This window comes from Ursus arctos, unplaced genomic scaffold (genome assembly GCF_023065955.2).
Source record: "Ursus arctos isolate Adak ecotype North America unplaced genomic scaffold, UrsArc2.0 scaffold_8, whole genome shotgun sequence".
NCBI classification, from domain to species: Eukaryota; Metazoa; Chordata; class Mammalia; order Carnivora; family Ursidae; genus Ursus; species Ursus arctos.
The window spans coordinates 73242870-73264653 of record NW_026623100.1 but is presented as its reverse complement, the minus strand read 5'-3'; the positions used below and the strand labels follow the sequence as shown (position 1 = coordinate 73264653).

At 47.3% G+C, this 21784-nt stretch overlaps 1 long non-coding RNA gene across 2 annotated transcripts in view; it reads right to left on the bottom strand.

Annotated features, from left to right (window-relative positions):
- Positions 1–21784, bottom strand: part of LOC123001989 (uncharacterized) — a 520842-nt gene that overhangs the window by 4620 nt on the left and 494438 nt on the right. Inside the window, exon 7 of one of the 2 annotated variants that reach the window (XR_006411420.3) lies at positions 15084–15218. This is a non-coding gene — a long non-coding RNA (uncharacterized LOC123001989). Of the gene's footprint in view, positions 1–7250; positions 15219–21784 lie in introns of those variants that run through there. The other variant, XR_008958225.1, reaches the window with a different exon arrangement.

Here is a 21784-nt window from a genome sequence, read left to right as displayed (position 1 = left end):
CTTCATGCTTCAAGAAGGAGATGTGGGATGACTTCTGAGGCCCTTTCTGGCTCTGGCATTTTTGGAGCTGATGACTAGTGAGACAATGATTTGGGGGGTGGGCTATGTCCAGGGGCGGAGGGGAAACAGAAGCATTTGTCCCTACACACAGAGAGCTGAGACACATTCAGGCAAAACTATGAATTTAGGTTAAAAAGTCAAAACCACTTTGATGTTCAGTAATGCTTTTTTTTTTTTTCAAATGTCAAAACTTTAACTGCTTTTCTGGGCTCATATGTCCTATTTTCGTTTTCTTTGATAATTTATCTTCAGTTATAAAGGCAGAACAATATAGAAAAAAGACCATGAATTCAGAGTTAATTCTAAATCCAAGTCTCGGCCCCTCCACTTACTACCGAATAGAGGAACGTCCCCAAGCCTCAGTTTCCCCGACTTAAAAAGAAATAATAACACTTCATTTGCAGGGTGATTGTGAGAATTAAGCAAAAGGACGTACATAAAAGACTCAGGAAGATGGAAATGAATCTTTTCTTCTCTGCCTGTCCCACTAGACTGCAACCCCTATGCTGGCTTGTTCCCAATTTCCTCTCAGATTAAAAAAATATCAATGTGGTTAACTCTTCCAGAACCTGGAGAAGTATGTCCACATTTTTGCAGTAGGTCCTGCTATTAGGTGAAGTTTATATTTTAAAAAACCCTACTGAAACCAGACTTATGACTCGAATTAAGAAAAAAAGAAAGAAAGAAAGAAGAAAGAAAGAAAGAAAGAAAGAAAGAAGAAAACAGTTCCTGCAAGTTCCAGAAATATCATTCAGAAATATGCTCTTTCCAGACCCCTCATGCTGACTAAGGTAAACTTAACCTCTCAGTTTCATAGGCTCCTGATAAATCCCTTTATGCCAATGGGAAAATAAGCTAGTGCCAAGATATTTTTAACTGGTCTGCACAAACACATCTTCATTTGCATCCAGCAAGATGTAACCTTAGCAACAGTGTGTATTTTTGGATTCCTTTTCATTTAATGCAAATGAGGCACCACTGATATACCCGGAATCTGATGACAGAATTCAACGTGACCGATTCATGTGTCTGAGGCCTCCAAGTCCTTTGCCCGCCCGGCAGGATTCTGATCTTCTCTCCCCGGCATGAATCACTATGACCTAAACTGGAATTATTTTAAAGCACTAATTTCTCTGGTTCACTTTTTTTTTTTAAGTCACGTTTAACTGTCACCCCTGTTGTAAATGCTCTAAAACGCGGAGGAAGCTGTCTATTGTGTGAAGAGTTTAGGTTTCACAGTGCAACAGATAATTAAAAATGTGTCTACCCTTCTTCGGACCTTTGACCTGAGCGCCGTTACCCACTGTCTCCACCCCCGGTGTCTTCTATGACATAGAGGCAATCATTGATTTGGCAATTCTCCTCCTTTGTAAAGCTGTGAGTATTAAATAACATTTAATATGTGAAAGGGATTTACAAGGAGGTAAGACAGACGTCAGTTTGAAGACACGCTTTTAGAGTTCGCTACCTTCCATCATGGCGGCCATGACACCTGGCACATAAAATTGCTGGTGTTGAATCAAGCCATCATTTCTTTTATAGTGGGAATGAGTTGGAGGAGACTACTGGTCTCTCAGAAGACCGGCCCCCTCCACCTCCCGTAGGTAGCATTTGGTTCGTGTTGCTGTGCTGGAGCAATTTAAAGATGGACACACATGGAATTGTTTGTATACATGGAAGAACAAGAAATTATCATTTTTCATCAAAAGTAGAGCAACAAAAAAACCTGAGTGACAGAGGGCCTTGCCAGTCCTATTTGAAGCGCTGAAGCTAGCTTAGCTCCAGTTTCTTCATTTTTCACCTACTTTGCTAGGGCCTTCAGTGGTCTTCGATAGTCACACTGGTTTTCCACCTTGTTTATCCATTGTGTCCTGGAATAAGCGATCACGTGACTAATGATTACATTGTCAAATTGTCATCACAACTCACCAGGTCCTATGTTCACAGATAGGGCCATAAATCCATGGATAAGCCATGGATTAGGACAAAGGAATTTGAGTGTAAGTATCTCTGTGTGGATGTGTACGTACATCTTAGTATGGACCTGGGTCGCAGGGTGTGCGTTTATGTCGAAGTTCATCTATTTGTGCATGTGACTTTCTGGGCTAGGGTTTGTGGGCATGTATGGAAGTCTGTGAGTTCATATGACACATCTGTATACATATGTGTTAGTAAATTTACGCTTGCATACGTACTTTCTATATGTTTGTTGTTGTGTTGGAGGAAGGGAGCGACTGAGGAGGAGACCTCATTTATTTGTTCATTCAAAAAATATTCGCTTAGGAGATGAACAAGCCAGACTTTGAGTCTGTGAGGTCACTGGTTCAGTTGATGGCAGAATCATGCCAAACAGAGATGGAGAAATGCTGGCTTCGCTTATGTGCTTTGAGCAGTGCTGTGGCTGAGTCCTCTGTCCTTGGATGTTGTTGAGGTGGCGCCCCTAGGTCACAGAGAAACCCCTTAATGATCTCCAAGGTCATACACATTACATTGTAGAGGGTTCTGTCTTTCCCTTCCTGCCTTCTGCCCTGTTCCTGTTCGTTACATGTCCATGTCCCTTTCTGTAGGTCCTACTCTTTCCTAATTAGAAGGGGCACTGACCTGGTGTGCTCCTTCTAGTGTAGTTCAAGATGGCGCATCCCTGGCCAATTGGTTCAATTTTCATTCCCCACAATATAGGTCCTACGATGTCCACAGGGGCTTAAGAGTCTAACTCATTTCACATTGAGTGTTTATAATTAAGGGACTTGGTTAGGAAGATTGGCAGTATCCCAATCGTTGTCAAAATAGTATATTTGAGTGTTGTAAGGGAACAGAAAGAAAGCTCATCATTTCTATTTGCATTAGTTAGAACATTAGGAAGAGATGAAACCTTCATAGTTCTTTCTGGACAGAAGAAAAGAGAACAGCACATTCTAGAAGGAAGACATACCCTGCCCAAGGCCCTCAGGGGTGACCATGCTGGGGACTCAGGTCTCGCATTTCAGGATCTTTAAAAATCCTACTCCCTGTGATGATTAGTTTTATGTGTCAACTTGACTGGGCCACGGGGTGCCCAGATTAAATATTATTTCTGGGTGCATGTGCACGTGAGGATATTTTTGGACAAGATTAGCATTTCAATTGGTGGACTCAGTAAAGTAGATCACCCTCCCCATTATGGGTGGGAATGATCCAATCCTTTAAGGGACTAAACAAAACAAAAGGTAGAGGAAGGAAGAATTCACCCCTTTTGCATCCTGTCTGCCAGCTGGAGCTGGGATATCCGTCTCCCCCTGCCTTGGACTGTGATTTATACCCTCGGCTCCCTGGTTCTCAGGCCTTGGAACCACAGGGTTCTGGGTCTCCATCTTGCAGATGACAGCTTGTGGGACTTCTTAGGCTCCAGGATCCCATGAACTAATCTCTCATAATAAATACCCATACCTGTATCTGTTCTATTGATTCTGTTTCTCTGGAGAACCCTGACTAATGCATTCCTTGATCTTTCTTTACCCAGAAGACTCTGGGCTAATTGAATGGCTCCTGGTCTGCCCTGTGAACCCCTAGAACACATCGGGCTAGCTGCACGACATGTCATGCAGCCCCTTACAGCTCACGAGGCACTTGGACCAGTTCTTACTCTCGTGGGATCTTCACGTGCCCACGTGAGATGGGTCATTAGAACTATTCTAAAGATAGAGAATGTGAGGCACCAGGAGCAGGATAGTACAAAGCAAAACCAGAGTGGAAGGCTTGAATCCAGGTCTTCTGACTTGAGCATGCTCGCCTGTCCCAGAGACTAGGAGTTACTCAGGGCGGGGGACTCCATCTTCTCTGGGTACATCCTCACCAGTGAGCTTGGGGCCTCGCCTGGTGTCTAGGGTGGATTCTCCAGGAACCAGCCTGGGAAATTGAGATTAGTGTGAGGAAGCTCATTGGGGAGGGGCGCATCGGTGGACCAGTCAGTTGAATATCCCACTCTTGGTTTCGGTTCAGGTTGTGATCTTGGAGTCCTGGGATCGAGCCCCACTTCGGGCTCCATGCCCAGCGTGGAGTCTGCTTAAGATTCTCTCTCCCTCTACTCCTTCCCCCACCCTTCAAATAAATAAATAAATAAATAAATAAATAAATAAATAAATCTTTTTTAAAAAAAGAAAGAAAGCTCATTGGGGAGGCTCCTCGGTGTTGATACCACGGGGAACAAAGGCGGCAGAATTAGGCAGAGGGAGAAGTCACTGCGGTGTAGTTGCAAGAAAGGCCTCAGCTGTTGCTCCAGGCAGCTCTGGAGCGGGGATGTCCCCTGAGTTATTTTAAATAGAAGAAGGGAGTCTGGGCCTTTGTACCCTGTTAATGACCAGTCATTGGACGTCGTTGGCTGCCTCTAGGAAGGGTGTGACCTTGGGCAAAGTGTTTCACTTTACGGAAGTGCAATTCAGGGATTCAAAGAGAGGAACTCAACTGAGAACCATCTGCTACCAACACTCCCAGCAGCTGGGGGAATGAGTGACTCAGCCCTTTGGGACAATCTGGGTGACACACCACAGAACAGTCAGGAAGGGGTTGTGAAATGGGCTTTTCTCTGCAACACGCTTCCCTGTTCTCTTACCAGAGAGATCTCCTGGCACATGTTCGCACGCCCTAGATCTTTAAGCACTGCTGCTTCTCTGCAGCTCCTCCTCCCGGGGTCCCTCACATTCAGGGTGTTGCCTCGGTGTGCGTGTGCGTGTGCAGTGCGTGCATGCGTGTGCTTCTCACCAATATCTACGAAGGCTCGTGCCTGTGTTGGTTTCTCAGGCAGGGGACTCAGGATTTCCTGGCTGCCATGTACCATCGAATTGTAATGACGGCATCTGAGCCCTGGCTTTGCTCTGTTTCTGTGCCCAGGGCATCTCTGGGCCCCAAATGTGTGACCTTAGGAACCTGTTTTGACACTTGCAAGAGCAGAGACTCCACCGGGTGGGAGAATGTGTCCAGGTTGGGTGGTTCTGGGGCCTCCTGGGCCCCTCTGGGACCTCTCACAGGGGAGGACCCCAGCTGGGAGGGTGGACCACTGTTTTGGCAGCGAGGGACTTGGAGGACGGACGCCGAGAGGCGGAGGCCTGTTCCGGAACAGTGGCTCCATTCTCCACAGAGGGTCAGCGGTCACACTGCGGCGAGTTCACTAGGACTGCTTCTGAGCCCCTGAATTCAGACTCTGTGGAACGTGATTAACTAGGCCATGGGGCCTGACCCCTCCCCAGACAGTTGGACCACTGCTCAGATTTCTCCCGTGTTCCAGAGGTCATGCAGAGGGCCTGGTGTGAAAGGTCCCTCCTCCCCCAGGAGTTCATCCTTGCCCCCAGCTCGCGCTTCACATTTTTCAGTTGGGGGTCAGGCTTGACGATCCGTCTAGACTGCAAGTCTGGAATCTGGCCACTCTGAGGCTGCCTTCCAGGCTGTTGGGGCATAGGAGGGAGGCAATTGCTTCGTCGTTGGGCAATGTCAGGGTCTCCAGGAAGACCCTCTGGCTTTGACATGAGACCCCTGTTGGATGATACCAGAATTCCCCTTGAGTAGAGGACAGCATTTTTCTAAGCGCTCAGACATAGAAAACATGGTAAGAAGACAGATGGGGGGCATGCAGTGTCTGACCTTGGATTTGGGGGCCCAGATCAGAGGTGGGGCCCTTCCTGGGAGCTGGACATGCCATTTGGGGGAGGAAGGGAGTGAGGGAGGCTTGGGAGCCCGGAATGAAGAAGGCTATGGAAGCTGGGAATGGTACCAAACCAGCGCTAGGAGTTTGCCGGCCCTCACTACTGTCTCATCTAGCTGATGTGTGACCTTGAGAAGGTCACATAGAGAATATATGAACAGGATTTCATAGACGGACTGCAGTGTGGACCTCTGGGCCCCTGCGTGTCACCTCATGCTCATGGCAACGCTGTGTGTCCCCAGGTTCCTCAGGAGGAAGCTGGCTCAGAAACACAATTTGGATGCTCATTTGTAAAATAGATCACCTCTCTTGCAGTCAAATGAAGCTTTCCAGAACACCTGATGTCTGAGATGGGGCTTCCTAAAGAGTGAGGACTTTGACAAACAGCCTTTGTCCCAGTCTTGCTCTGTGCTGGGAGTTCTCAGTGGGAGGGAGCAACACCCAAAATTGTTGGGGTCACTCCACCCCCCACCCCCGGGACTGAGCCATAGCCATAATCCTCATCACTGGATAGATCAATAAGCAGGAGCTTCCGGAAGCAAGAACAGAGAAACAACGGTGCTTTGGAAGTTACAAGGAGAAAGTGGAAGACCACAGCAAAGATAATTGATAAAAAGACAAGCATGAAGATATCACATTCTCTGAAAATACAAGATGATTTTATTGATTAGAGTTCTTTGTTTTCCTGTCTGCAGCAGAAACCTCCTAGGAAGGGATCAAGGGAGGACATGGCCTTCAGTGGTTGTGATGCCTGGACAGAGACACTTGTCTTTCACAAAGAAAACTGAGAGGTGGCTATAGCTTGAGGAAAGGGCCCTGGCTACACGGCCAGCGCTTGGCTTGGCTCCCCAGCTGCTTGGTGCCCTTGCCATGCGTCCCTGGGCAGGTGCCTTGTCCTCTCCTCTCTGGGTCCCCCTGTGCAAAATCATCAACTGAAAGGTGACTTTCAGTTCTGACCCTCTGTGGATCTGTTTTTAACAGAAGTCACCCTTCACTCCCACCCTTGGAGCTGGCCTTAATAATATCTGTAGCTACACAAATGTCCCAGAATCAGAAAGAAATAGCATTTGTGAAGTGTCAGCTCCTCAGAAATGACTGGCAACTGGGGGGTTCCAAGCCCATCCCCAAAACCTGCTCCGGAGTTTGAACACAGGCTAGGCTGAGCTGGCCGCCTTCTTGGGGCTGCTGTCTCTCTGCGTGTTCTTGCTGACTACGCCACGTGTTCTTCGGACAGAAATAGAATCCGTCTGTCACACAGTAAGTGCATTCCTGGGAGGATGGGGTGTGTGTGTGTATTTTTATTTAATTTTTTTAAAGATAATTCTTTGGCGTGGAGGGTGGGGGCCCTGAGAAGCCGTTGGCTCCCTGTTAGACAAGTCACTTAGCACAGCGTCCCAGTGTCCCCAACTACAGACAGTGCCACAAATGCCCAGCCCGCATCCTGCAGGCGTGTCTTGGGCTACGGAGAGGGGCCTCCTAGACTTTTAGGGGATAAAACTCCACTGCAGTGGGAAGTGTCACCGGGTTGTGGGGAACATCTTACACTCAGGATTCCCATGAGCTTGACTAAGCTGGTAGCTCTGAGCCAATGCAACCCATAGACCAGACACCATGAGGCTCTGAGGTCACGGTTCCATCCGCCCACTTAGAAAGAGCTGTCCTCCTCAGCTTCCCTGACAAGGGGCATCCAGCGGCCTCATTCACCACCTGAAGTCTGCATAGTGGCCACTGCCCTTGTTCGGGTCCTAATCTGATCTCGTGCTGAAACTAGCAACAGCTTGAACACTCCTTGATTGGAAGTAGAATCGGTAGTTAAAGTCCAAACTCCCCCACATAGAAGCTGTGCGACCTTGGGTGGGCTTTTTTGACCTCGCTGTGCATAATGTTACCCATAAATTGGAGCTTGCAAGAACATTTGTCTTACCAATCTTGGGGGGTACTGTAAACATCACAGGGAACGTTGGGTGTCCAACTATTGTAAGCACGCCCTGGGCTGAGCAAAGGCTTATAGATGCTCTGGTCATGGCGGGGGACACTCACAGCTTGCAAGGAAGGATAAGAATATGACCCAGATGACAACTACCAAGATGGGAGCCAGAACCTGGAGCACAGGACACGGGGAACATGGGAGAGCAGGAGAGGCAGAGACATCTGCAAGCGTTTCATGAAGAAGCCCCTTATCCAGGCAGCCCCACCTCCCTCCCAGAACTTCCCCCTTGGACACCCCTTCGCCCAAGGGATCATTGGTTTTCTCATATATGTAAGTCCTGTCCCCCAGCCTGGTGACAAGTCCCTGAGTGGCCAGAGATGCTTCTTTCCATGTCCTGTCCTCAGAACTGTCCAGCTTAGCACAAGTCAGGCTCATAGCAGAGGCTCAGCACCCCTTTCAGAGATGTCCCCAGCCTCTCACAGCCCCCATCCCTGGGAGGACACCTGCGCTTCCTTCCTGAGCTGCCCAGCAGAGCCAGGTTCTGCCACATGGACACCTCACTTCTCTGTTCTCCCCTCCCCAGAACCCCACAATGGGGCCACGGCCTCAGCATCAGGCCCCTTCAACCATTATTCAGGCCCTTTTCTCCCTTGGAGGGGGATGGGCACACGTTAGACCCCAAGTGGAGGCGGTGGGGAATTCAGAGATAAGCAGGCTTGGTCCCAGCTCCCCCTCGGACCTTCTAACGACAAGACCCTACCAGGTCTGACTAGCTTGTTCCAGAGTTAAAGGTGTGGATAGCCACATTTTAATCAAGGCCATGCCGACAGTGAGCACCTGGAACAACTAGCTACTTCCTTTCATCTACGAGGCAGCTCCGTGAGGATTTTCATACCTATTTTTCTGATGGGGAGACTGAGGCGCAGACAAGGGCAGTTAGAGGCAGAGCCAGGATTAGAGAGAAACTGTTCTACCGCCAGGTAATCTATCTCCCTAACAAATGAAGATGTTTCCCATGGCGTGCTCGATGAGAGGCCCAAGATAAATTCTGGGATGAGCATAGTGGAAAAAATGCTCAAATAGGTCTGTTCTGCCCGGGATTAGAAGTTATTCAATAAATGAACATGAGTCAGTGGGGAGGTGGCATTTTCTCCCTGGAAAACATGGGTGTAATCTGCAGTTAGAGCTTCCAGTAAAGTGGGTGGGCACCTCCTTGGAAATATAAATCGCTTCCAATAGGCAAAGTTGACCAGCTGTAGCTACAGACGCTGGTGCCAGCGGAGGTCAGGAACTTCGTGTTTTGTGTCATGACCACCTTGAACCTGCCCTGACTTCGGCCAAAAACTCTTAATTGGGATTCCTTCTTCTTCTCATTTGCTCCTACCATCCCTCCGCCTCCCGGCCATCTCAGTGATAAGAATTTTTTAAAAATGAATGTATCTCTCTCTATATAATTTGTATATGCATGTAAGTGTGTGTGTGTGTGTGTGTGTGAGCGAGAGAGAGAGAGAGAGAGAACCATGTTACTTCCCTAATTAAAATACTTCATTGGTTTCCTCGTTCCATAGGTGGAATCTAAAATCTCTACTATGACTTTTGGAGTTGTCTTAGCTTGGATTGTCCCCAGAGCAGACCCTGAGACAAGGATTGGATTCCAACATTCACAATAATGAGCTTTAAAGCTTGTTATTTTTTAATCTGTTATAATTTCTGACTATTATTAAAAAAATAATAATAATTTCTAACTATTATTTTAATTGTAGAATCACCTAATTCATAGGATAATATGCACACTTTTTTCTTTTGTTTCATTTTGTTTTGGTTTGAATCTATTTCAGGTTGGTTGTCATACAAATTCCTTGATTCAAAAGCATTTGCTAAATGTCTTTTATGTACCAGGCCTAGTGGGACACACCTAGAATTTATTACTCCTGTCCTTGAGAAATTTATTATCCTGTTAAGAAGCTGACATATAAGCCCAGGAAATAACTAAGAAATTATTCCAGTGACTTGGCAAACCACCAGGAGCTCGTGCCATGGGGGAGTTCGCCATGAGTTAGGGCAAAGCATCAAGGACATGAAGCTCGAGCTGAGCCTTGAAGGAGGAGTAAGATATGGTATTTCTAATGTGAGGAAGACATCCTCAGTGAGGACAGTATCAGTTGCACAGAGCCACAAGGAGATGAGGACTCTGATGAGTGTTGCTGGATGTGCTAGAGTAGAGCGAGAGATATGGTTAGAAGGGTGCACGCTGGGGGGGACTTGGATGCCAGCCAATGAGGGCAGACATTAGACCAGATGAAACCAGCCACTTCTTAAGAAACAGGGAGGCATGAGATGTTTGTGTTTGAGGAAGGGCCATGTGGCAGTTGTGTGGAAGGTGGATTGGGTGAGGATGGGAGGATGCTGTCCCACTATGATCTTCAGGGCACAAGGCTTGAGGTGGGGACAGGAAAAGGAAATGCTTGTTTGATGGGACATTGATCTGGATAGCAAGAAAGAAGAAGGATGTGATAGTGAGGACTTCAAGGTTTAGCTCTTGGCAAGAAGGGTGGTGGTGGTGGCAGGGGTTAAGAGAAATTGACCCAAAGAGGTAAGACTTGTGAAGGCCATATGAATGGGGAGTGTGTCTAGGGGGCACAGAGTTGTGGTTTGGGAACAGGTCTGAAGCAGGGAAGGAGACAGAAGGAGTCAGGGGTAGGATCTGAAGCCCCTGTCTTTGAACACAGCTTGGTTTCAGACATACTACTTGAACCACTCTTCGCCCTGACTTCTCAGAGCATCAATAACGCAACATGGAAACTGCAGGTCTATCCCTGAATAAAAACGCTGGAGTTAGGGAACTAAGTCACTTGAGAAGCCTCTGTTCAGAACCTGCTATGAAGTCTGATGCTTGGCTTTTTGACATATCGCCACAGAGTTTCCATGCTCTTTCTTTCTGGCTGATGGCGCTACTTAGTTTTGTATGTCGATAAAAATGCAGCCATTCAGAGCATGTGCAGAAACACATTCACAGGAGTTTTGCTCGAGAGTCACTTAAGCTCTGTGACTTAATATTTCTTCCCCCCAATATTTCTGCCATCCTGATCCCCTGAGGGGCATGGTACATTTGGATCAAAGACAGAAAATCAATTCCTAGGTTCCCAGTTTCAGTGGGAGAATGGAAAGCCATACACCCTTCAGTGCTTGAGTCAGAATCTGGGGTAGAGAGAGCAGAGAGCCCTCCAGGTGGTTCTGGCAGAACCCCAGGAGGCAGGTTCCCCAGAGTGGAAAGAAGAGGCCTCATTGTCTCCTAGTTCAAGCACAGCCTGGGCTCATCCTTCGGCTGAAACTGAATTCCACCCTGCCCCCTCCCCCAAATCCTAAACCTGAAACCTATACACCCTACAAGACCCAGGTATAATCCTGCTTCATCTGAGCCATCACCCCTGCCTCACACTTCTGAGGGAATCTCTTCAGTGTACTTTCCTCGCCTTTCATTCAGTATCTGATTATCTGGGGGTCGGTCTTTCCCTTGAGAGCAGGCGCCATGTTTCCTTCGTCTTTGAAGTCCTTATCTGGCGTAGCGCTTGGCACAGGGTCACCCACCGTGAAAGCTTACAGACCGAACGACAGGGCAGATGAACGAGCAAATGAATGAAAGCTGTGCTTACGCAAAACACTCTTCCCAGCTCTCTGGGTTCAGCTTCTGTGACACATGAATTGTTGCGTGCTATGGTGGGTTTTCAAGAACTTCTCACTTGTGCGGAGCATTTCAAAATCCCCCAGGCATCACGTCCTCTATCTTATCCTTACCTCCCTGCCGTCCCGGAGGTTAACAGGGAAGGCATCATTATTCTGCTGTCAGGCACAAGAAAACTGAGGCACTTGGAAGTCAAGGGACATGACTGAGGTTGCACATTAGCAGGTGGAGGAGTTAAGACTCTGACTTGAATTTTTTTTTTTTCCACTTCATCACAGTCGATCTTTTTCAATCAATTCTCATTCCCTTGTGCCTTTTAGGATTTGTGTGATATTTCTCTGCCAGAGCCAAGTGGGGTACTCTGAATGCCTGTTCCCTGCTTCCTCTGATTCTTATGGAAAGACAGCACTTTCCCTGACTGGAAATTCCAACAGGAGCTGCTATTTCTGAGATGCCCCATGTCTGACCTCTCCCTGCTCACTATTCCCAGTTCTCTTCCAGAAGTCATGTCGACCCAGAGGGCTTTTGAGCCACCCTTAGAGGCTTGGAGCAAGATGGATTGGTAAACACTATTTGGTTTCCATCCTCTTAAAATAGAATGCTAGAAAATACATTGTTCTATTTTTTTTATAGTTTTTTTCCTTCCTCCTCCCCCAACCCTCCAATTCTTCCTTTCATGTCTATTTCTTGAGGCATTTTAAAGCTCCTCACAAACATGGGTAATTAAATGTTTTCACTAAGTCATTGTTTGCTTTGTCATAATGAAAACTAAGGCATATCTTTTTTCTGGTAAAGTCTCTGGCTAGCACACAAGAAACCTGAATTCTAGTCATCTTCCCTTAGTCATTGGCTTTGTGACTTCAGAGAGGTCATATGATATTTCAGTTCTCTTGTTGATCATGTTGCATTCTCAATTATTTACACAATTGCCTCCTTTATCAGACAGCGGGCAACCAGAAGGCAGGGGCAATATCTTGTTCAAATCTGTATTCTCCACACTCAGTATGGGTTCCAGAAAATATTGGTTGAATTCAGTAGAACACCTGAATGGCAGAGAGGGTGGAAAGCAATTAACTGCAGGAAAGGGTCACCGAGAAGCCTTGATCGTCTGTCTGATGCTTTCCTTGATTCTTGAGAAGGAAAACAACAGGATCAAAGGTGGTGGTGGTGGTGATGGTGGTAGTGCGTGTGTGTGTGTGTGTGCGTGTGTGTGTGCGTGTGTGTGTTTGCACACTTGAGTGCCCAGATGGCATTTGTTATTAATAGAAAACAACGAGTTGTTGGCAGCAAAAGAGGGGAGGGAATGATGAGTAATAAAAACCCAGACCAGAGGGTGGGTCATTTAATACCAAGGTCTGACATGACCAGAGGACACTGAGTCTAAATGCTCTAGTCAAATACCCAACAGATACCTCGTCAAATACCCATGATCTTAGCACCACTGTGTGGCAATAGCTGGGAGTCAAGAGTTCTTCAAACTCATTGAATGACGCAAGGAAAGTTATCTCTAATTCAGGGTGACCTTCAGATTTCCAAGAGGGCAGAAGGCAATGAACATCGTTAGCTGGACTTGGGGAAACGCAGAACTTCACACAGGTTATTGAATGTATCATGCTGTTCTCTGGGGAAATAGAAACATACTAGGATTTGCTTGTTGCAGAGTAGTTTCACAGCAACATTGCCAAGGAGAGGCTACAAACTACCAGAAAACCAAGATATTAGTACAAAGGATTGCTGGACTGGGGACAAGGAACACCCAGAGAGTAGAGCTTTTGTCCAAGAGAAAGGCTGAGGGATATGTATGAAGGCAGGGAATGGAACGGAGTAACCACGTGTGATTAGTATAATTGGGACAAGGATAGTAGGGAGGAGGCAATCCTGCTCAATAATTTAAAAGCACAAGAGATATAACAAATGAATCCTAGGAGAGCACTCAACGCAGGAGACTGGCAGGGTACTGGCAAGATAGGAAAGTATTTTTACCAATGGGGAGAGGAGAGCAGATTGCACTTTAGAGGAGTAAAAATGCTTTGCCTATCATATTCTTCTTGGGGAATAATTTCAACACTGAACTGATTTTCAAGATAATGCAAATAGTTACATTTAGAAAACAAAACAGTGTGAAAAGGCCCAGATTCTCAGCCATCTCTGAAATCCTTATGAATTTTGAGGCTCCCCAGTCACAACATTCCCGGGATGAAGCAGCTGGAGTGTTCAGCGACTCTCAAATGCTCTGCCCATTACAATGGCCAGTGTAAGACTCCAAGGTGCGCTATTCTGTTTTGATCATTCTCCCTTAGGGAACAGGGAAAACAAAACAACAAAAACAAAAGCCACACAGTTCCTGTGAGTTTCACGCCTTGTAAGTAAGAAAGCTGCAAATGTTGTCTTCGAGCATCAAGGTAACTTTTCCCTGAAAACTCAGGTTTTGTTCATTTTCCTGAACTTCAGAAGCAGGCTCTTTCCCGTCATGATCCTGCAATATTAGAGGCAATAGAGAGGCCTGTTTCCTGCATGCTTGCTTCTCGTGGGGCAGCTGTCTCTGCAGACAGCTCTACTGGTTGTTTGGGGTTCCTTCCAGCCTTCATGTCTCCCCAGGATTTTACTGTGAGTTGAGGCTGTATCTTAAGGGTCATTAATCTGAGGACCCATAGCAGAATGACCCAACAATCAACATTGTTCTAAAACATCACCGGGAGTATCTGCTTTACACAGGTAGCCACCTTTCTCATCACATAAATAAACTATAAATATCACAGACAGAGTAGTTCTGAGACCAACTATGGCCCACACAGGGGAGAGAGATTCAGCTCAGGACATCCTTCATTTGAACAAAAGTGAATGTCATTCCTGGACAAAATGCCTAAAAGAAAACTAGAGGAATTTGCTTTCCTAGGCGCTGGCATCCATGGTCCCTACAGTGATCTCAGATCTGTTGATTCCCAACCCCTTACGAGCTTGGCATTCAGACATTTTCCACTCAGAGAGACTCTGAACTATGCCATACCTCTCCCAATTCTCCATTCTCATCAGACCTGGTTCTCTTCCATCCTCTAAAGTTATCCTATACGGCGGACTTCACATCTCACAAGCACCAGTCAGCCCAGAATTGAACCTCAACCCGAGACCCCAGTGGGGAAGGGATTGGCCCTAATGTTCACACTCCACATCTCTTGACGTTAGTTATCTGGGTTCATAGAGCTTCTGAGAGTCCTGAGTTCTAATCCCTGCCCTGGCATTCACTCACTGTGAGTGATTCTTGGCAACTGCCTTCTCTCTTAGCCATGATTTCTCCCTCTGAATTTTCAGGCATCCTTTTTGATGCTGTCCTTGAAGGCAGAAAGCAAAGCTCAAGTGAAAGAATTTAATATGATCATAATGATTTTCCCACCACAGGGAAAAAAAGTTTCACATTTCTTTTCGCTGAAATGTTGACAAACTGTGTCTATTGAGTAATCAGTCTCCCTCCTACTCAAGAGACCCTCTCCCTTCCCGTCTGAGCTGAGGTTCACATCCTATCTTCCAACAAGAGAGTGCTGCAAGGCTACTGAGAATAAAGATATATTTGTGCCTCACTTAGAATGAATCTCATCCCTGTCACGCACATAAAATACGACATCTCAGGCCATCACGGAGAGGAAATTCCAAGTCTGCTAAATGCCTTCCTGCTCATGACACAGGAGCCTGAACGAGGCTCCAAACAGGCTCTGGAGCCCTTCCTCATTTTCCAGACTTACCTCTTCCCGCTCCACCAACACGGTCCCCAAGCTTCAGACACACAGTGACTTGTATTTTTCCATTGTCCATCTTCCAAACGGCCTCTGGGCTTGTATACACTGATGTCCACTTCATCTGGAGATCTTGCATTCATCCTTCAAAAAAAGACATCCCACTCTCTGAGACATCTATATGCAACTTTGCTTCTTGAAGGGGGAGTTTCCCTCTCAACCCTGTCACTGAATATTTGCATGATTTCTTCTCTTATCCTCCAGGGACGGCTGCTGGGCATGTCCCTGGGAGACCTGGGGCCACCCACTCCCTGCCTGGGAAGGGCATGGAATGCTCTCTAGGGGGCTTCCCAGCTTTCCGAGTGAGAATCCTGTGATGGAAAACATTTTACTTGCTGACTTTATTATAGGCCACCGTTCATCTCTGACTTCAGAGCCTGACAAAGAAGCGTTTCTGGTAAGGCGCTCAGAATCCCCAACCCCCCACGAAAAAATAATGTAGGCGCATCTTTTGAGTCTGTTATTTAGTAGTTTGCCTATGGACATGAGGTGAACTTTCATTATCTGTGATTATTATTCCAGGAGCCAGATCTTTGAAAAAATCACATCAGAATGAAAATACATTACCCACAGCGCATTCTTCCGGAAGGTTTATGAAGCCTGTCTAGGTCCTCTGGTTTGAGGATTGCCTCAGGAATCCTCCATTCTCACATGATGGCTTTCCGAGAACCAGCCAGAGCGAATTCTTCCACCCAACCACAATATAGAACCATTTCATTGATTCTCAGCCCCTGTGACCGACTAGGCTTGCAGGTCTGTTGTAGTTCAATTCCCCCCAATATTTCAGATTGTTCTCAGGTCCCTTCCCTCAGCTCTTAAGAATAGAGTTGTAGGGTCACACGGACTGATTTCCTAGGACTCAGTGGCCCCATTCTGTCCCAGACCCGTGACAGCAGTCTTCCGTTCATCGCCTGGCCCAGGTGGCCCAGTTTCTTCACCGCACCTGCACCTGGACAACAGCGTCTCAAGGACCCATAGCCTTGGGAGGGGTGGGGCAGGGGTGAGGCGGGGGAGACGAGGGGCTATGTTAGGACTTCCAAGGCCTTTGGCACTTTTGCTTTTGTGGGGCCTTCCCCTGCGGGACTTATTTTTTTTTTAATTATAGTTTATGGCTGCATTGGTATGAATATGAATACAATATGGACTGGGTTCATTATGACATGTTCATCACATTACGTTCGTTTTTCTTCTTCTTCTTTTTTTTTTTTTTTTAAGATTTTACTTATTTATTTGACAGAGAGAGAGAGACAGCCAGTGAGAGAGGGAACACAAGCAGGGGGAGTGGGAGAGGAAGAAGCAGGCTCCCAGCGGAGGAGACTGACGTGGGGCTCGATCCCAGGACTCCGGGATCACGCCCTGAGCCGAAGGCAGACGCTTAACGACTGAGCCACCCAGGCACCCCTCGTTTTTCTTCTGATTTTCAAAGAAGTTAAAACATTTTTTCTGCCCTTAACAATATCATGGGCCTCGGGCCGCAAGCCTAAAGGGAGAGTCAGCCGTGGGTGATAAGTAGAAGGCCGCAGGGATGAAGGCTGAGCGACGCTGTGCGGAGCCCAGGGTCCCCGAACTCGGGGCAGGACAGTGAGTGAGTAACGAGGTTGAGTAGGACCTGGAAAAGAGAGAGAGCGAGGTCTTTGGGGAAGAGCAGACGACAGGAGAGACGAAGACGTAAGAAATGGGAGCATGTGTCTAGACAACCAGAACCTGCTTGATGCTGGAGCAGAAAGTGCCAGACGGGGCTGGTCAGAGATGGGGCTGCAGAGGTAGAGGGGTCCTGGGGGTGACAGATCCCACAGGTCAGTTTAGTAGCACCAACTCTGTCCTGAATGAACGGTCTAGAGCTCTCAAGGGATTTCAAAATGAGAACGGCGTGATCAGACTTCCAAGTGCAAACATGGAGAAACATGTACATAAATGGAACTAAGGAGGAAGCAAGGTGTGTGAATCTGTGTGTGTGCGTATATGTGTGCATGTGTGTATGTGTGTATATCTGCGTGTGTCTGTGTGCATGTGTGTTATGTGCGTGGGTGTCTGTGTGTATATGTGCATCTGTGTGTGTATATCTGTGTGTTCATGTGTGTCTGTGTGTGTGCATGTGTGTCTGTGCATGTGCGTCTGTGTGTGTATCTGTGTGTTCATGTGTGTCTGTGTGTGTATGTGTACATGTGTGTGCATGTTTGTATGTGTGTCTCTGTGTGTGCATGTGTGTCTGTGTGTGCATGTGCGTCTGTGTGTGTATCTGTGTGTTCACGCATATCTGTGTGTGTGCATGTTTGTATGTGTGTCTGTGCATGTGTGTCTGTGTGTGTCTGTGTGATCATGTGTGTCTGTGTGTATATGTGTACATGTGTGTCTGTGTGTTCATGTGTGTCTGTGTGTGCACGTGCATCTGTGTATCTGTGTGTTCATGTGTGTCTGTGCGTATACGTGTACATGTGTGTGCATGTTTGTGTGTGTCTGTGTGTTCATGTGTCTGTGTGTGCACGTTCATCTGTGTGTATCTGTGTTCATGTGTGTCTGTGTGTATATGTGTACATGTGTGTGCATGTTTGTATGTGTGTCTGTGTGTGCATGTGTGTCTGTGTGTGCATGTGCGTCTCTGTGTGTATCTGTGTGTTCACGCATATCTGTGTGTGTGCATGTGTGTATATGCACGTGTGTCTGTAAGCGCATCTGAGTGTGTCTGTGTGTATGTGCGCATCTCACCCCGGAGAAGCTGGAGGGGTATTCTGCTCCACTGGGCCTCTGAAGGCCTGTGTACTTTCTTTCATTCAAGTTCCACTGGGCTGAACGGCACGTCCTCTGACAAAGTTAGTTTTAGAAACAGAAGCGACACAATACAGTCTCTCAAAACTCTTGAGAAAAAAATATAAAGTTAAAAATGTTTTTCCTGCGACATCACATGTGATAATATTTGGTGCGTTCCTCCACAGAGACAGAAAGAGACCAGTCTCACAGGGAAGCCCGCATCTTTCCCCCGCTACCATGCTTCACGGGAAGGTCAGCCCTGGACCCAAGCTTCCCTGCTCCCCTCGGCCCCCACGTGCTTTTGTGCACGCTGGGTCCTTCGCCAGCATACCTCTCCCTTCCGGCTTGCTTGCTAAACACCTGCTTTCTCGAAGATGTGCAGCCCCAGAGCCCTCCATGAAGGTTCTCCTGCTCCTCCCTCCTCCCCCTTCCCCGCATCCCTGGCCCACCATACTTCCTCCCGCCCTTGGGCTCTGGCAAGGCACTGGGTGCCCTCACATATGAACGCGGCTGGGGGCTATCGGCAGGACGCATCCTTGAAGGCAGGGACTCTGGTTCAGCGTCTCTTCAGGATCCAGGCCACTGCCGAGCATGCAGGAGCGGGGCTAACCTTGAATCAATAGACTTTTTAATCATGAAACGTTGAGGCTCACTTTCTTGATTTTAGGCAAAGTACTCCAAATATGAAAAATATCCATGAAGCAGGTTTTTAAATTTTAAGCTGTACTGAAGTTTCATTTACAGAATTGCCCATGCTTTCCTCCTTCATTTTTACAGAATTAGCTTACTTCCTCAGAGCTTGTAAGTTTCATACTACAGGGTCCAGAATCACCACTAAGGGATTTTTTTCTTTTTGGTATAAAATACTTTCAGGCTTGCAATTCACGTCAATGCATTCTACTATAGTGGCTTTTCTAATTGAACAAAACGGAATCACGCATATATTTAGTGAGAGTTCGGTTTTCCGGCTTGATTTTTCTGCTTGACACAGAGGAAAGCATTTAGGAACGAGCTGAATGCATGTAATTCACATGGCAAATCTGGAGGATGATGTGTCCAGGGCCCTCAGAGGAAATAAAGATGATGGAGTATATTCTGGGCCCCCTCAAGATCAAGGCTCTTCTGTTTGCTAAGGATGGAGGAAGAGAGCTAAGTGCTTGAAAATTCCTAAGTTTGTGCCCAAGTCTGCGGCAGGCTGCTGTCCCAGAGGCTCAGCGCTCTCCTCTGGCTCGATGCATCCTCTGGACCCAGAGCAGAAAGACCGGTGCTGGGCTCTGAGCTGGAACAGACTAGAAGAGTGCATTGCTACCATCAATTGAGTGAGCATAGTGTGCCGTGTAAGGATCTGAACAGACATGATCTCATTCAATCCTTCTAGTTCATTCATTCCAGAAAAGTTTCATAAACAGCTTCCAGGCATCATAATGGGCAATGGAAATAACAGAGATTATTGAAATGGTTAAAACAACAACAGCCCAATTTTCTCCTGAGTCTACCTCCTGTTCGGGAAGGTACACAGACAATAATTAAGCACAGAAACAAGCAAACAAACAAAGGAGTATTGTGTTAGTGAGTACAGCAGGAAAGCAGACAGGGCAAGGAGATAGTGTGTCCCAGCAGGCTGTGTGCTATTTCACAGAGATTTACGAAAGAAGGTCTCTGACGAGGTGGCGTTTTGGCAGAGACCTGGCTGAAGTGAGGAAGTGAATCATGCCTAAACAGGGACAACAGCTTAGGGAGAGAGGACAGCAAGTGCGAAGGCCTTGGGTCAAGGCTATATGTGGTGTGTTTGAAAAACAACAATCATCCTGCAAAGTAATTACTATTATTCCCATTTTACAGATAAGGCATCGTGAGGCAAAGCAACTTGTCCAAGGTCACAGAACAGTTGGGTGGTAGAGCTATAATTTGAACCTGATTGTCTCTGACTCCAAGGCCTTGGTTCTTCTCATCGCATTGCCAGGTTTCAAGGCAGCTCTCGGTGGTTGACAAAGCGAGTGGGACGACCCCTGAACTTATTTACCATCCTGCATCACCCTCCCAGAGAAGTTTCCTGGATCCTTCCTGCATCTGTATAGCAAGCGGCATATATTGCCTGGGCAATGATGTGCCCATCTGTGCGGGGCAGCAAGGGAAACCCGGTGTATGAACCCCCTGCAATCTAACTCAGAAGACAGCTAACAGAGGGACGAAAGCCAAGGGTAGGGATGGTCAGAGAAGCAGAGGTCCCTTTCAATCGGGGTGGCCCAGGGAAGCCGGCTGGAGGAGAGAGAATATGGGCTTGGAGCACGACAAGAGTTGATAAGCTTCTGGGTTGGTGCCTGCTCAGCTTTCCCACCAACCTCACCTATGGTAGTGATTGTTCGCTGACCGTTTTTCTTTTCCCTCCTTCTCTTGCCAAGGCTTCCCTGTGGGCAGAATGTTGTCTGTCCTGCTGACCTTGACCTTGGCCATATGGCGAGCACTGGTGAATGGTTGTGGGTGGAAGTGACAGGTGCCTGTTTTGATTTGAAGCTTTAAGAGTCATGGCCAGGCTACACCAGTCTTCTTTTATCCCTCTACTTCACCATGGGAAGCAAAACACCCAGGTAGGAGCTGGCCCCAGCATTTACAGACATGTGGAGCAGGTCTAAACCCAGCCCACGGTCAGGGAAAAGCTCGGCCAATACCAACCGACTTGAGCCAAACCTGGCAGACGCCAACAACGTCTCAGTGGGTGTGTCCACCTGTGCATGGGACATTACTATTTGTTTTCATAAGCCCATGAGATTGTTGAGGTTGTGTGTTACCCGGTGCTACTATAACAGTATTTGAACAATACTCCTTTGCCCTCAATCATTAGCAAACTCAGGTAAGCCTCTTAACTTCTGCAACGGGATAGGGCACATGATGAAAATCAGCCTGAAAATATATGAATCACTCAGGTTCAAAGACTCCACAGTTCAAGATCTTGTGTCTTTCGAGGGTATCGAGGATTGGTGGCCACACACGGCACATAGCACAGTGCGGGGGCGATTAAAACCACAAAGTTGGTCGCTGTATCCCAGCACCTCTGTTCCTTCCAGGGGTGTCTCTTAACCGTGTGCCACAGCATCCTGGAGCACCAGAAGGGTAGCTAGGGTCCAGCCATGGTACGAGGAGGCCAAGGAGAGCAGGGACTCGAGATCCCATCCTAGAATTCGAGCTGCAACTCAAGGACCGCGACTTTTATGGGTTGTATACAATCAGATTCCTTATAAGATTTTGTCTGAAGTTGAAATCCGCCAGTGAGAAATGTTTGGGATCATTAGGGTACGTGAAAAGCTCAAGCCCTGCGCCCTGGTATTTAAGGGCCCGCCTTCGTGAATTCTCCTTATTCTCTTGTCTGATGGTAAATCCATATCTCTTTTAGCTCCAGCCCCTGCTCCCAAAAGGCTGTGCGTTCCATTTACTATCCCGCATGTGAAGGCTCCTCTCCTCTCTCTCTGTGACTCCCACTCCCTCACTGTCTGCCACTGGCACACTCTGTTCCTCAGGGCCCTGCCTCAGTGACCGAGAACGGCCCTCGGGGAGCACCTGGCCCTCGGGGAGCACCTGGCCCTCGGGGAGCACCTAGCCCATCGTCTCTGATGCGCAAGGCTGCAGTGTTGATTTGGCAATTCCAACATCTCCTGTGAATTTACTAAAGATAGGCACTGCCCAGCATTTTACCTGGATGAGCTCAGGGAAGCCCTCAATATTTTGAGCTGCAAACTATTATTCTTTCCATTTGACGGGTAAGGAAATGGCAGCCCAGGGAGGTTCAGTAACTCGATCAAGGTCACACAGCTGTTTAGTTACATAGGCTCCAGAGTCTGCATTTTAACACTTTCAAATATCACCTCCCTCATTTTAGATACAAAGGAATTGTAGTACTGATGGAA